The sequence below is a fragment of the Rhipicephalus microplus genome, chromosome 6 (genome assembly GCF_043290135.1).
Source record: "Rhipicephalus microplus isolate Deutch F79 chromosome 6, USDA_Rmic, whole genome shotgun sequence".
Classification (NCBI taxonomy): Eukaryota; Metazoa; Arthropoda; class Arachnida; order Ixodida; family Ixodidae; genus Rhipicephalus; species Rhipicephalus microplus.
In genome coordinates this window covers 198,706,156-198,718,648 of record NC_134705.1, presented here as the reverse complement: position 1 = coordinate 198,718,648, position 12,493 = coordinate 198,706,156, and the positions used below count along the sequence as shown (strand labels likewise).

The 12,493-nt window shown below is 47.6% G+C and overlaps 1 protein-coding gene across 18 annotated transcripts in view; it reads right to left on the bottom strand.

Moving 5' to 3' along the window:
* Positions 1 to 12,493, bottom strand: part of LOC119166874 (MAP/microtubule affinity-regulating kinase 3-like) — a 163,841-nt gene that overhangs the window by 50,254 nt on the left and 101,094 nt on the right. For 2 of the 18 annotated variants that reach the window (XM_075867499.1, XM_075867503.1), the window contains exon 1: positions 3,085 to 3,245. The exons of 14 other annotated variants lie outside the window; for them this stretch is intronic. The gene's annotated coding sequence lies outside the window, so the exon portion shown is untranslated. Of the gene's footprint in view, positions 1 to 3,080; positions 3,287 to 12,493 lie in introns of those variants that run through there. 2 more of the 18 variants (XM_075867505.1, XM_075867500.1) reach the window with 2 other exon arrangements.

Sequence of the window (12,493 nt, the reverse complement as noted above, 5' to 3'; positions counted from 1 at the left end):
CAGATTTGCCTCCATTGAACATTCGTTTCTCAACCAATGCATTAGGTCTCAGCTCACAAATATCTCAAAATAAACAATTGCTTTCTGGCTACACAATTCCAGACTAACTTATTTCTGGCGTACTACAGTCTCTGTGACAACAGCTGCAATCACTACCTTCCCTTACTGAATGTGGCCAATGCAAAAATTAAATTTGCCTATTTCCCTAATTTTTCTGAATGAATTCTTTTGCACGACGTTCCAAAACCATGATTTGATTCGGAGGCATGCCATAGCTAGGAGGGAGGGGTCTCCGAATTAGTTCTGGCCACATGAGCTTCTTTATTGTGCACCTAAATCTGATTGCACAATTACTTTTGCATTTTGCTGCTATTAAAAAGTGGCTACGATGTCTGGGAACTGAGCCCATGTCCATCACCTTAGCTGTACACTTTTAGAAGAGCCGATTCGCACTAGATTGAGAGTAGCTTCAGTAGTGACGAGAGTTGATTGACAGTTGTTAGTCGTACTCATCCCTTCTCTCAGTTTTTCTTGCCTCTTTACCAAAGAAGCTAACCCAGTGAATGCAAATTGCCTAAAACTGACCAATTGGCATACACACTGCAAATTAGCCAGGATGTAATTCAAACCCTTAGACTAAACAAAGGCAGTGTAATGACTGCATGTATGACACACTAACACACTACAAAACTGTCAAGTGCTAATAACGAACCCAGTGCTGTTAGCACAGAGCACTAATTAAACCTTTCTCCCCATTGAGAAAATACCAAGACTGCATGACACATAAAAACGTTGATTAGCAGAAGAACAAGATAAACATAAGCAGGACGAGCTTCCCCGTGTCAGCTATTGCAATGTTTCAATTACAGTCTGTTACAACTTAATAAATACAGGCTCCGTCCACAAAACCGTGGCATGCTTGTCAATAACTCTTGCGAGTCGGTTTCCTTTCCAAAGTAAAGTGTGTCTGTGTTAATGCAAGTACCACGAATATCGAAGCTAAAAATTGGTCCTTCCCATTTATGGAGCGACTTTTGGCTAAACAGTGATGTCGGAATCTCCGACGAACTTTACCAGGACGTCGAAGTTTTCGATTTAAGACCAGATGAGCATGTGTGTGGGTACACCCCTATCTGAATCATAGAGAAGTGTTTGACGTCACGGAAATGAGCGAATGTGATTGTACAAAAGGTCTTTCGGGCTGTGGCGTTGTACGACATTCAATCATCCATTGCAAGCAAAAAAAAAAAATAACAAGTATTTGGTTTCGGATAGGCGAGGTCAAGTCTTTTAAAAACGTTCTCGCACAGAGTGCGCAGAAAAGCAGCAAATATCCCGTACACCGAGATTACCAGGGGGGCGATTTCCGATGAGCACCGGAACCGGAGAAGGCGAACATTCGATAGATAAGAGGTTTTGCCGGCGGTTACGGAAGTCAGCCGTTCGCCAGGCCGAAGAAGAAAAAAGGCGGTCGCCACCGCCAAAACGGCCTTGAAGGGAGAACTCGGCAGCGCCAAAGAGCGTAACCTGTCAGTTCATCCCACAGACACATCCGGACACCGAAGTCAGCTCTCGGGTTACATTGAAAAGCTGGCTGCAACAACCAATAACACCTCGCTGAAAATTGACAATGAAAAGCCACGCAGAACGCCACTTTTCACGCGCAACCACTGGACTGCGCGTTGTAGGGGGCACAACAGATCGGACGGCCACCCTTTTCTCAACACGCTACACAGGTATCGCAACAGGGCGTTTTCTTCGACGAAGCTTCCGAAGGCCGTCGCCATTTTGGGCATAAAAACCGGAATACGAGAGAAGAGACAGCCACACTACTGCGTTAACAAACAAGACTACTCGAAATGTTTTGTGATGAATTGTAAGACACACGGATCCGCGGTGCCATCGCTGTACCATCCGCGGCGTCTTTTTTTTTTTTTTTTTTTTCGAGGCTCGCCGCAACTACAGTTTGATACGGAAAGGTGCGCAACTGAATGAAAAGTTCGGATTACGGTGTTTGGGCAGCGAGACAGATTAGAAGAGCAGCGAGAGGACAGTACTTGAAGCGGCCGCGACAGAAAACGGGGCGGCTGGCGGTATCTCCGGCTAGGCCTACCTTTCCCGCTGCCCCCATCCGCGGCGGTTCACCATCCCGCTCCTTCTCCGTGAGCCAGCTGTGAGCAGTCGCGGCGCCCGCTTCATCGAACGAGCTCGCGTTTCTTCAATCGCCGCCGAATTCGACTAGAAAGCGCCGATCGCATGGTTGTTCTTTGCGGCAGCCTCGGAGCGACGCTGAACCTCAACGTAATACGGAAACGGACGAACCCGGTCCGTCCATGAACGGTAACTGGCAGACAGAGAGGTGCTCGCCCCTATCGAGCCCTCGGCTTCAACAACTACGTAAAAACATTGTTAACGGGACGTAGAAAGCGACAAGCAGAATATTTCTGTTTCAGCTACGATTTTGTCCCGCGAAAATGAACGGAAATGAAAGACTTCGGGTAGAATCGGACCGAGAAAAAAGGTGCGTTACGAATGAGCTCACAAACAAAAGCGGCGCACAGTTATGCGCATGGAAAGAGGTATCGGCAACGGCCTTTTAGCAAAGCGACAGCAAATTGCGGATTCGAAGGCGTCCAAAACACGACAACGCGCGTCTCGGAAGGCTCAGAACGAAACGAAAGCCGCCGCACCCCGTTCCTTGCGAGCCCTAACCGGTGTTGGGTTGGTCGGCGTGCAGTAAAATGGCGAGTCGTACGGACGGGTTTCGGGCATAACGTTACGCCCAACGCCGCAAAACCGTCGCGAAGGCAAGGAGGGGCGGTTTTTCAGCATACATTACGCGACGAAGACCAAGACGTCCGATAGTTTCGTCAAACGAAACGAAAAAAAACAAAAACCTCGATGACGAACACAAACTTCGGTCGTGCCTTGACAAGCGAAGCTTCGCCATTTTTTTTTACTCTTTAATTTTACCTTTTCTCAGCACACCTGACGCCCTGTCTACGTTTACGGAGACGGGCGCGGCTGCACATTTCCCCCACCAAATTGAAAAAAAAAAAAAAGGGAGGCAGCCGACCTACCTACCTCGGCAGGCAGCGGCCGAGTCGGCGAATCTTCACCACAGTCGCCCTTCGCGCGGTCGCAGCAGCAAACGATGCAGCGCCGGAGACTCGCGCACAAGCATTATAATCCCAACAAGGCGTGCGCCTTCGCAGCAGCCTCGGAGTCGTCATCCAGGTTTGAAACAACTGTCTAGCGTCTCCCGGCAGATGAAGCAGCACTCGGGAGGATCGTCGGGTTTGAGGGGTGGCGGGAAGGGGGGGCGCGACACGGAACTACACCACCGGCTCACATGCAGCACACACCGATGGCGGCGAATCCGGTGAGGACGGTGCCGACGTTGTTCACGACGCCGGCGGCGCGCTCAGACGACGGTGCAGGGGCGAGCGACTTTTCCGGTCCGAGGCAGCAACACGCTAGGCCTAGCGCCACCGCTGCTGCTGCCGCCTCGCAACCCATTACGGGGCTATCGTCCACGAGGGGAAATTCGGAGGACGCCGCCGCGCACAGAGTCTGCTCGCATCGGCACACACACACACAAGGCTTCTTTCGACGACCCCCGCTGCTCGAAAAAAGACGCACTACTCCGCCGAAATGAATGAGTAAAACATAAAGCTACACACAGCCCGAGCGTTCTGAAGAAACAGAAAAGAAAAACGGAGAGGCAGTGCGAGCTCTCGCACGGCGATCACATTGATGCTGCCATGTCGCACAATATGGCGGCCATCTAGTGCGGGGAAAAAAAAGAAAAAAACGGATAGAAAGAAAAAGAAACAAAACGCAAGAACGGGAGCTGCTGCGCGCCGTGCGCAGATTGGCAGGCCCGGATTGTCGGCTGCGCGCCGCGTTGATTGGTCACTCGCTATGACTCAGCGCCGTCACGTGACTCGAAAACACGCCGCCGCGCCGGCAGCAGCCAGCGGTACAGCAACAAAAGGCCCGAATGAAAATACAAGCAGTACGCGAGTTACAAAGGACGCTGTCAAGCGCAGTGGCTCAGTGAAGCGAAGTGCACGTTGCGAGGGCGCGTTTTCGTGAGCTCGGCTTCTTCTCCCGACTGCGCTGTTCGCCCCCCGCCGGCGGCTGCAACAGGTGACTGTTTGCAAAGGGGGCGCCGTACAGACAGGTCGTCTCTGACATTCGGGGAAAGCGCAGTTCCAGTCGCAAATCTTGCAACGCAACGCTCTTGCAATGCAAGTTGGACACCTTCAGCGAATGTCTGATCACGAGCCTCTCTGCAGCATTTATTTATTATTAGACTTGTAAGCACGACAGCCAAGTGACAACAGCATGCTCAACGTTAGATTCGACTTTCGGTTTCGCTGATCTTCGGAGTGACGTTCTTTTGTTAGCCAGGTCCTCGCAAACAAGCGTTGGGCAACACCTTAAAACATTTCGCGGAGTAGGGGGCCTATTGCTGACTGTTCTTGCTACATCCGTCCCGCAGGTGGATGGTGTAAGATAGAGTGAGCAACAGAAAATTATATTCGAACGCAACCCCTCCCACAAACGCACAGCAACCACGACAGTGGCGCCATCTGTCGTTCGTATACTAAAACAGTAAATCGATGTGTGCTGCTTCCGAGATTTCCCCAAACTATGTCGGCGCTCGAAGGCCCCCAACTCGAAAGAGGCATTTGAAAGCTAGACCAGCTACATTCAGCGAATGACTACTGATGCCGAGAGCTCTTCAGTGATACCATGACTACCGAAATTACAATTCCAAAAAGCGCCACTGGGCAAAATTACGAGCAGGGAGAAGAATGTATCTCGCTGATGGTCGCGTCGTCTGTTGACAAAAAATAAACTAATAAACGCTCAAAACAACGGGTACATATCACTGCCAGCGCGACAGAAACTGTTTTGTATCGCTCATCCGAGATGGCGCGACAACCTTCCTAGTCCTTAAATATCGGCAACGGATGGCATCTTGGAGCACAGTTTTACAACCGGTATGCTTGAACCACGGAAGTGTCTTGACCACGCTAAGCGAGGAATCATTCAAGGCTGGTGTTCAAAGAACCATGCTCAAGGGCTGACGTCTTTTTTAAGAAATGTGCCAGTCTGTTTAGCGCAATGTTTGAGCACCACTAAAGGATAATCCCTTTATGAGCTCCCCTGTTGGTCCGAGGTACGAAGGAGCAGATAAGCGAGAAGGCGTAAAACTAAATGCGCAGTCCCAGCGCGTCTGGAAGCGTCCGGCGGAAAGTTTCCAAGACGTGACGGCGGAATATTTGCACACTCAAGATAAAACGGGAGTCGGTATCGGTAGCTGCATAACCCGCCAAGTGGTTTCCACTCACCGTTGCGTCACTCCTTTATGACGAGTGGTTTTTCGCTCGTCTTTTATGTGGTGATAAAACTAGCTAAACACCTGCTCGTTTGACAAGCTTCGCGGGTACGTGCAGACTGAAAAATTGGGCTTTCTGATGAAATACCAAACCGGGAGAGATAAACCCAATATTAAACGTGAAACTACATCACCATACCAGCGGCACAGAAATGAATTTTTTTTCTCAGCGTTTCATTCCACGATTATGCACCTGTGAAACGTACGGTAGCTTTAGCGTAGCCAGGGGTGGTGAGTAGGGGAGATGGGGTGGTCCCCCCCCCCCCCATGAACAGGAACGAACGTAAAAAAAAGGGGGGGGGGGCGGGGTATACGTTGTTTGCCTGGAGATGGGTCATTATACGCCGAAAATTCTGGCAACCAGCTCAAACGTATTCGAAAAAATCGGGCTAAGTTACTAAATTGACAACGGTCAATTGCTAGAATGTTTAGGAGAAAAAAAAAATATTTCGACCACGTGGGCGTTTTGTGAATTTCGTAGATGTTGCGCGAGTGTTGGCATGAAAAATTATTAAAACGGAATCGTTATTTTTGTTTAAATACCAAATATGGCATGCATATTAAGCGAAATTCGAAGCCACGTAATATTACTGAAAATTTTCTGCTATATATCCTACGTATAGGCAATACATCTCCAGAGCCTTGTCAAAATGTTCTATGCTTGCTTTCTTTCCTCCTGCAAGATTGCGCTGTGTATCAATATTCGAGTAAGGAATTCTTACTCTACGGCTGGTATATTATTCGCCGAAAATATTTTCAGACCATTCAACTATCTATATTTTACCAGAAAAAAAAAATCCCAAATGTGCGAAAATCTTCATTTCGGTCAAATTATACAACGTGGCGCTCCAAATAAAAATCAGGCTTATGCCCCAATAAAAAACAAATTAATGGTTCTTCTTATGCGGCAAGTTCTATCATTACAATCGTTACTTTAAGGAAGGTTTTTGTTCGAATACATTTCAGATGGCCGCCGAAATGGCTGTGACCTTTGTGCGGAATGGCCAGGACGCATAGGCACCATCAACCCAATCTGTGCGATCACATGTTCAGTGAGCCGGTGTGGCGCTGATCATAACATCGCTTTTTCAATCCTTCGGAATGCGTATATGTCATGGGGAAAAAAATGGAAATGTCGAGGGAGAGGGGGGGGGGGGAACACGGCACTAGGTAATATTACTGAAATTTTTCTTATATATATATATCCTACGTATATGTAATACATCTCCAGAACCTTGCCAAAATGTTCTATGCTTGCATGTTCTACCCTGGCTAAAGCCACTGCTCTGCAGCTCAACCTAAAAAAAAGCATTATTTATAGTGATAGGCGAGAAAATAACGCTAATACCATTTATAAAATTAGCGGGAGTCTATTCCGCGGGTCGGTAGCGAGAGGTGAGAGGAACGCTTGATATAGAGTTCGGTGCACGTTATAACTATAAAGGCTCCGTGTTTTCGGAGCTAATTTACTCTTTTTTTTTTCTCGAGGAAATGCGGCGTATATCAGGGCTAATTTCTCGTAAATCTCCAATACACCGAAATTGGGTGTTTAATTTTGCTCTGTAAGTTATTACAAAGTGTTTTTTACTTTTATTTTCCAATGAAGATTCGTTGCATTGTCACTGATAATCTAGTTTTTCATTTCATATATTTGTGACGCTACGATGAATGGGCGACGTGGCCTGGCTCATATACGCCATATTTATTCCATTCTCGCTTCTTCCTTCTCGGCCTCTACCAACCATCGTTTCATACGTCACATATTCTCATTTGCTGCTAATAAAGCTGTTGATTTACACTGCTGTATGTAAACTCGCCAAAGTGTACTTTGGGCAGGGGGGGCGCCGGAACTAGTCAAGTTGCTTCACAACTTTTTCTTCCAGCACCCCACATCTTATTGACGAAAAAAAAAAAAAAACCGTTACGAGTGCCGCATACGGCGAGTACAGATGGTTCGCGCTGACGTTTCCGAAACAGCCAGATGGGTGCACCAGCATGGTATAGACGCGAACTTGATGTCACTTTATCAGTGCATAGCACGCTGGTTCCCTCGTTATTCATGCACAGATGTCCCAATGACACTCCGGCGACGTTGTTATCACACTAAAGCAGGTTAACTGCCGCGTTATCTCTACATCATCGAAGAAACGATTTGCGTCCGTGACGTCAAACTATCTATAAGCAAAAACCTTCATGAATAAAACGTCGTGGATTGATAGAAACAAGATGAATACAATAAAGATCCCTGAAGCATTCGCACAACATGTCTCACAGACGAAAGCCGTCTTCTTTTTCTGCTTCTCAGTCGATCCATTCTGCAGCTAGCCTGGTATTGCACGGCCTCCGTGATCACAGGCATTGGAAGCTTTTCTGCCGCTTCGCGCGCGCCACCTGGTTTCGCGTTGCCTCCGTGATCGGACCGAGCGACGATGTCGAGTTATGTGACGTTAGTGATTACGTCAAAAAGTCGTGACGACGTCACATGGCGACGTCATCATCATGTGATGATTTTACACCACTTATTCTGACGCCAGCGACAATTTATTCTCGCGTTTGATGACACATCTAAAGTTTTCCCTTGATTAAAACCCCGATACGAAGTCGGTGATCAGTGCGATGGGATGTATACCGAGCTGTCAGGATTAGCTGGTATTTTTTTATTTCTTTCTCTTATTATTATTTTTTTTCAAATTCACTAACGTGTGGTTTCCCAAAAACGGCGACAGGCGGGGGGCAAAAGCGAGAAAGATCGACGCGAGGTGACCGCCGACTCACCTTTCACCTTTGAAAAGAGCAAATTTGGCTTATTGAGCAGACTCGCATCGAGCACCCTTGCCCTTTCTTTTCTCGTCACCACGATACAACTCCGGTGAGAATTAATGGAAAACTAAGGAAAAAGGCATTTATACAACACGGCGAGGCACACGGCATATCTATCTCTGTGAATGGAGCACGGGAAAAGCAAAAAAGAAATTCCGGACGGAGAGAGAGAGAGGAAGGAAAAAAAGAGAAAAAGGTGCGAGTACGCACCGCTCAATTGCGAAGCAGCGTGCCTTGTTCGTATAGGAGTAATAGGATATATAGCATCCGAGTGAGTAGCCGTATAGCGCACTGTTCAGAGAGCAACGTTTTCCTTTTTTTTTTCTACTTTCGAGCAGAAGAGTTGCTTCTCACTGTTCGCTTTCTTTTTTACTTAAATGTCATTTTTATAGTTTCTTAATAGTAAGTGCACGGTGTGTGAACTTATACAATGAACTTAGAAGGGTTCTTGTGCTCCATGTATCGGCACAGCATACCAATGCACTGTTTTACATACGAGCAGGGATTTGTACACAACACCCTGTCTAACTTTCTGTTACCCCCCACACCTTATGTAATATTGCAACAGGGGCCTTTAAGGGAAAAATAAATTATGATGATGATGACCTCTTAAACCCCTCGCTCCCCTTCCCACACACACACACACACCAAGATAAAAAAAAAAAAAACTACATTCCACCAAAATTATTCGAAACGGACATACACTCCATCTCGTCCCAATCGATCCCCCGAGTTCTGATAGCCTCTAAAAAATCTCAAGATCGAATTTCGGATTACCCCCTGGCAACTGCAGAACAAAAAAAGCATAGCCACACTTGGTTTTCGTTGATTTTTTTTCCCCAAATACGGTGTGCGCGGACTGACAGTCCGGGCAGCACGGTATACCATAGAGAAATAAAAAAAAAGGTATCTATGGGTATACCGTGCATGGCGAAATGGTCTAGAGCCTCGTGTAGGCGATCCACGTGCGTCCACTGTCACACATGTATAACATATACAAAGCTCGGCTGACCATTGACCGTTTGCGGACGTTGCCAAGCGACGCGCGTTCTGTTCCTTTCCCCCGGCCGACTGACTGCAGACGTATATGTATTTATATGTACTGCCTTTATCGTCCTTCCCCTCTTTTTTCCCTCCAGTCACAAAAGAAGAACAAATGCTACAACGCGAGTATTGGAGTGGGTGCCATCCCGGACACCGCCCGCCGAACCGTGTCCTGAAGCTCGATCCAGGATTAGTTCTGCGACGGACGATTGCACTACTACCACGTGCCGCGAGGACGCGGAGAGCATTCATTAAGCCTTGGGTGCAGGCCCCTAGCCCCCCCCCTCTCTCTCTATTCGGATGGAGGGGATTTTTTTTTTCACCGATGACAATCAACACACGTGGTGTTTTTCAAGCGTTCCAAAAGTGTGTGTGCCCCCTCCTCCCCCCCCCCCCCCCCCCCAAAAAAAAGAGAAAATATTCCCGACTATACCCCGCGACAACTTTCTGTGGCAGCACAGCCAAGGCTACGGAGCCGAAGCACGCTTGTCTTACTGCGCCACAGCATGTAGTCCCACAACGAAAACGTTTGTATACTGTTCTGGGTAACTAAGATTTTACCATTCGTCACTTACATTTTTCGCGGATTTATTTTTTAATTAGTGAATAAAAACGTTGCGCAGTAGAAAAAATTTCGTTTCACGCTCTCTCAGGTTTTTGGGGGGTTTTTTGGCTTCCGTCGACTCGCGTTTCCTGCGACTCGCGTTTCCTGCAGCGAAACGCGAGCAAACGCGAGCCGAAACGCGAGCAAACGCGAGAAATCGAAACCGAAACACCCGTCGAAGCGGTCGGACTACTTGGCGCAGTAGCACATGTGCATAGGCTCCGCCCACGTAGCCTTGGCCGTGCTGCCACAGAAAGTTGTCGCCGGGTATAGAACGTAATTAGATGCGTGGTAAAAGCGAAAATTGACCATCGGCGTCGTCGACACGACCGCTGTAAAAAAAAAAAAAAATCATCGCGTGCTAACGCCACCGTGCGAGATTCTGACGTCGATGCTTGCCAAATTTTTGTCGCGTCACAATGACACTATAGACGTCACATAAGGTGACAATCACATGAACCGACGTCGTCGCTTGGTTAAAGGATGGGCGTCCACCTCGGTATATCAGTGGCACGGCTGCTGAAGCAAAGGTCGCGGGTTCGAGTCCAGCCGTGGCACTCGCATTTTTGTGGAGGCGGAAAGCTGGAAGCCCGTTTACTGTGCAATGTCAGTGAACGGTAAAGAACCCAAGGTTTTGGAAATTTCCGGAGCCCTTTACTACGGCGGCTCTCGTATTTATGCCGTCGTCTCGGGACGTTAAGCCCCACGGCCCCACAAGTTATTATTATTATTATTATTATTATTATTATTATTATTATTATTATTATTATTATTATTATTATTATTATTGGTTAAAGGAGAGCCAGTCACGAAGGTCAAGCAAAAGCGCGGGTGATCCGCAGAAAGCTTGCAATAGCTCTGAACTCGTGAAAAATCGACGCACATTAGATACAGAAAGCTTTTGGGGGCGGCGGTATCCATTCCCTTTTCCCGTGCCGATTGAAGTCCCTAGATTTTTTCCCCGTTCTTATAAATCACCCCTTTTCAAAGGTAAAAGGAAAACTCTATGGACTTTGGTGCAGATTTGTGGAGGTTTTCTCGCAATGAGAGGCCGTAACAGATCGGTTCTTTTTTCTTTCTTCATTTCCTCCTTTTGTAGCGTAAGCCACACTGGCCGAGGTTGAGCATTTTCGCGCGGCTTATCGAGAGCCGTGCTGCGCATGCCCGAGGAGCAGTGACGTCACAAGGCGCACAGATGGCGCACCGGTCGAGTGACCTGGAGTAAGTTACTCTAGTGCCAAAGAAGGCCTGAAAGCTCCTGCAGGGAGCGACGTCAGTGGCGCTGGCGCTTGATATCGCGTGAGCTCACTCGCTAGTCTATCCGTCCGTCCGTCCGTCCGTCCGTCCGTCCGTCCGTCCGTCCGTCCGTCCGTCCGTCGCTCATGCTACAAGTATAACCTGTGGATCGCTACGCCAACTGAGGTGAAAAAGAAGACGATTTTTGCATTCACGATGTCTTAGGCGAATGCATGTATAAGGGGAACTGTGAAATTTTCGGGCCAGATGTACAACCATGCACATTCTAATGCAACTGTGGTTGGTTGGGTTTATTTTTGGGGTTTAACGTTCCAAATTGAGTCAGGCCGTGGGAAACGCCGCGTAGTTGGAGGGCTGAGGATGATTTCAACAACCCGGAATTCTTTAACGAGCACTGCAGCTTTATCTGTAACGGATAATTTCCATCTCTAAACAAATGATAACTTTCTTCTCAGAAATACTTTCTGATGCCTGCTCCCTCCACTAAATGCTCATGATATACAGGGGTACCGTTGTGATTTTTGTGCATACCATCACCGTAACAAAATCCGCCCTCAGCGACCAACCAATGAGGAGCGAGCCATGGATTTATTGTAATAGATTTTCATCCAGCTTATTGAATCGTCCAGGAGATACGAGATTACGAAAAGCGATTTTCCAGACGGAACAGAATATGTAATGCTTTTCAAATATTGAACGTATGTGGTTAGAATTGACGTACGTTAACATGATTTTCGCATCCTAATACGCATCGGTAATATTGACACTGAAAACGCTAGGGGTGCATACGCGAATCCTTCGCATGAGATTTCGGCGCAGTTCAAAGTGACCTTCCCACGTACATGCCGACACATGTATTCAATATCTTGCCACTGTTGCATAAAATACCCGTTTTAAGTGACGAACCCGTGGTCGACTCCACAAAATATCGATTGATATGAGGGGTTTAACGTCCCAAAACCACCATATGATTATGAGAGACGCCGTAGTGGAGGGCTCCGGAAATTTCGACCTCCTGGGGTTCTTTAACGTGCGCCCAAATATGAGAACACGGGCCTGCAACATTTCCGCCTCCACCGTAAATGCAGCCGCCGCAGCCGGGATTCGATCCCGCGACCTGCGGGTCCACAGAAAAAAAAACGTGATATACTTGATATCTCCAACTTCCTTCGTATTTTTGTATATTATGGCCGTATATCGCGAAATCACATTTTGTTTCCAAATAAAAAAAAATAAAGTAATAAAAATTGCAACTAATACATGTTAATTCTGCGACGATATAGCTAACTTGGAACACATGCTCCGGCATTGCCCCGCGTTACGCTGTGGGGAAGTGATCACGCCGTCCAAATGGGAGG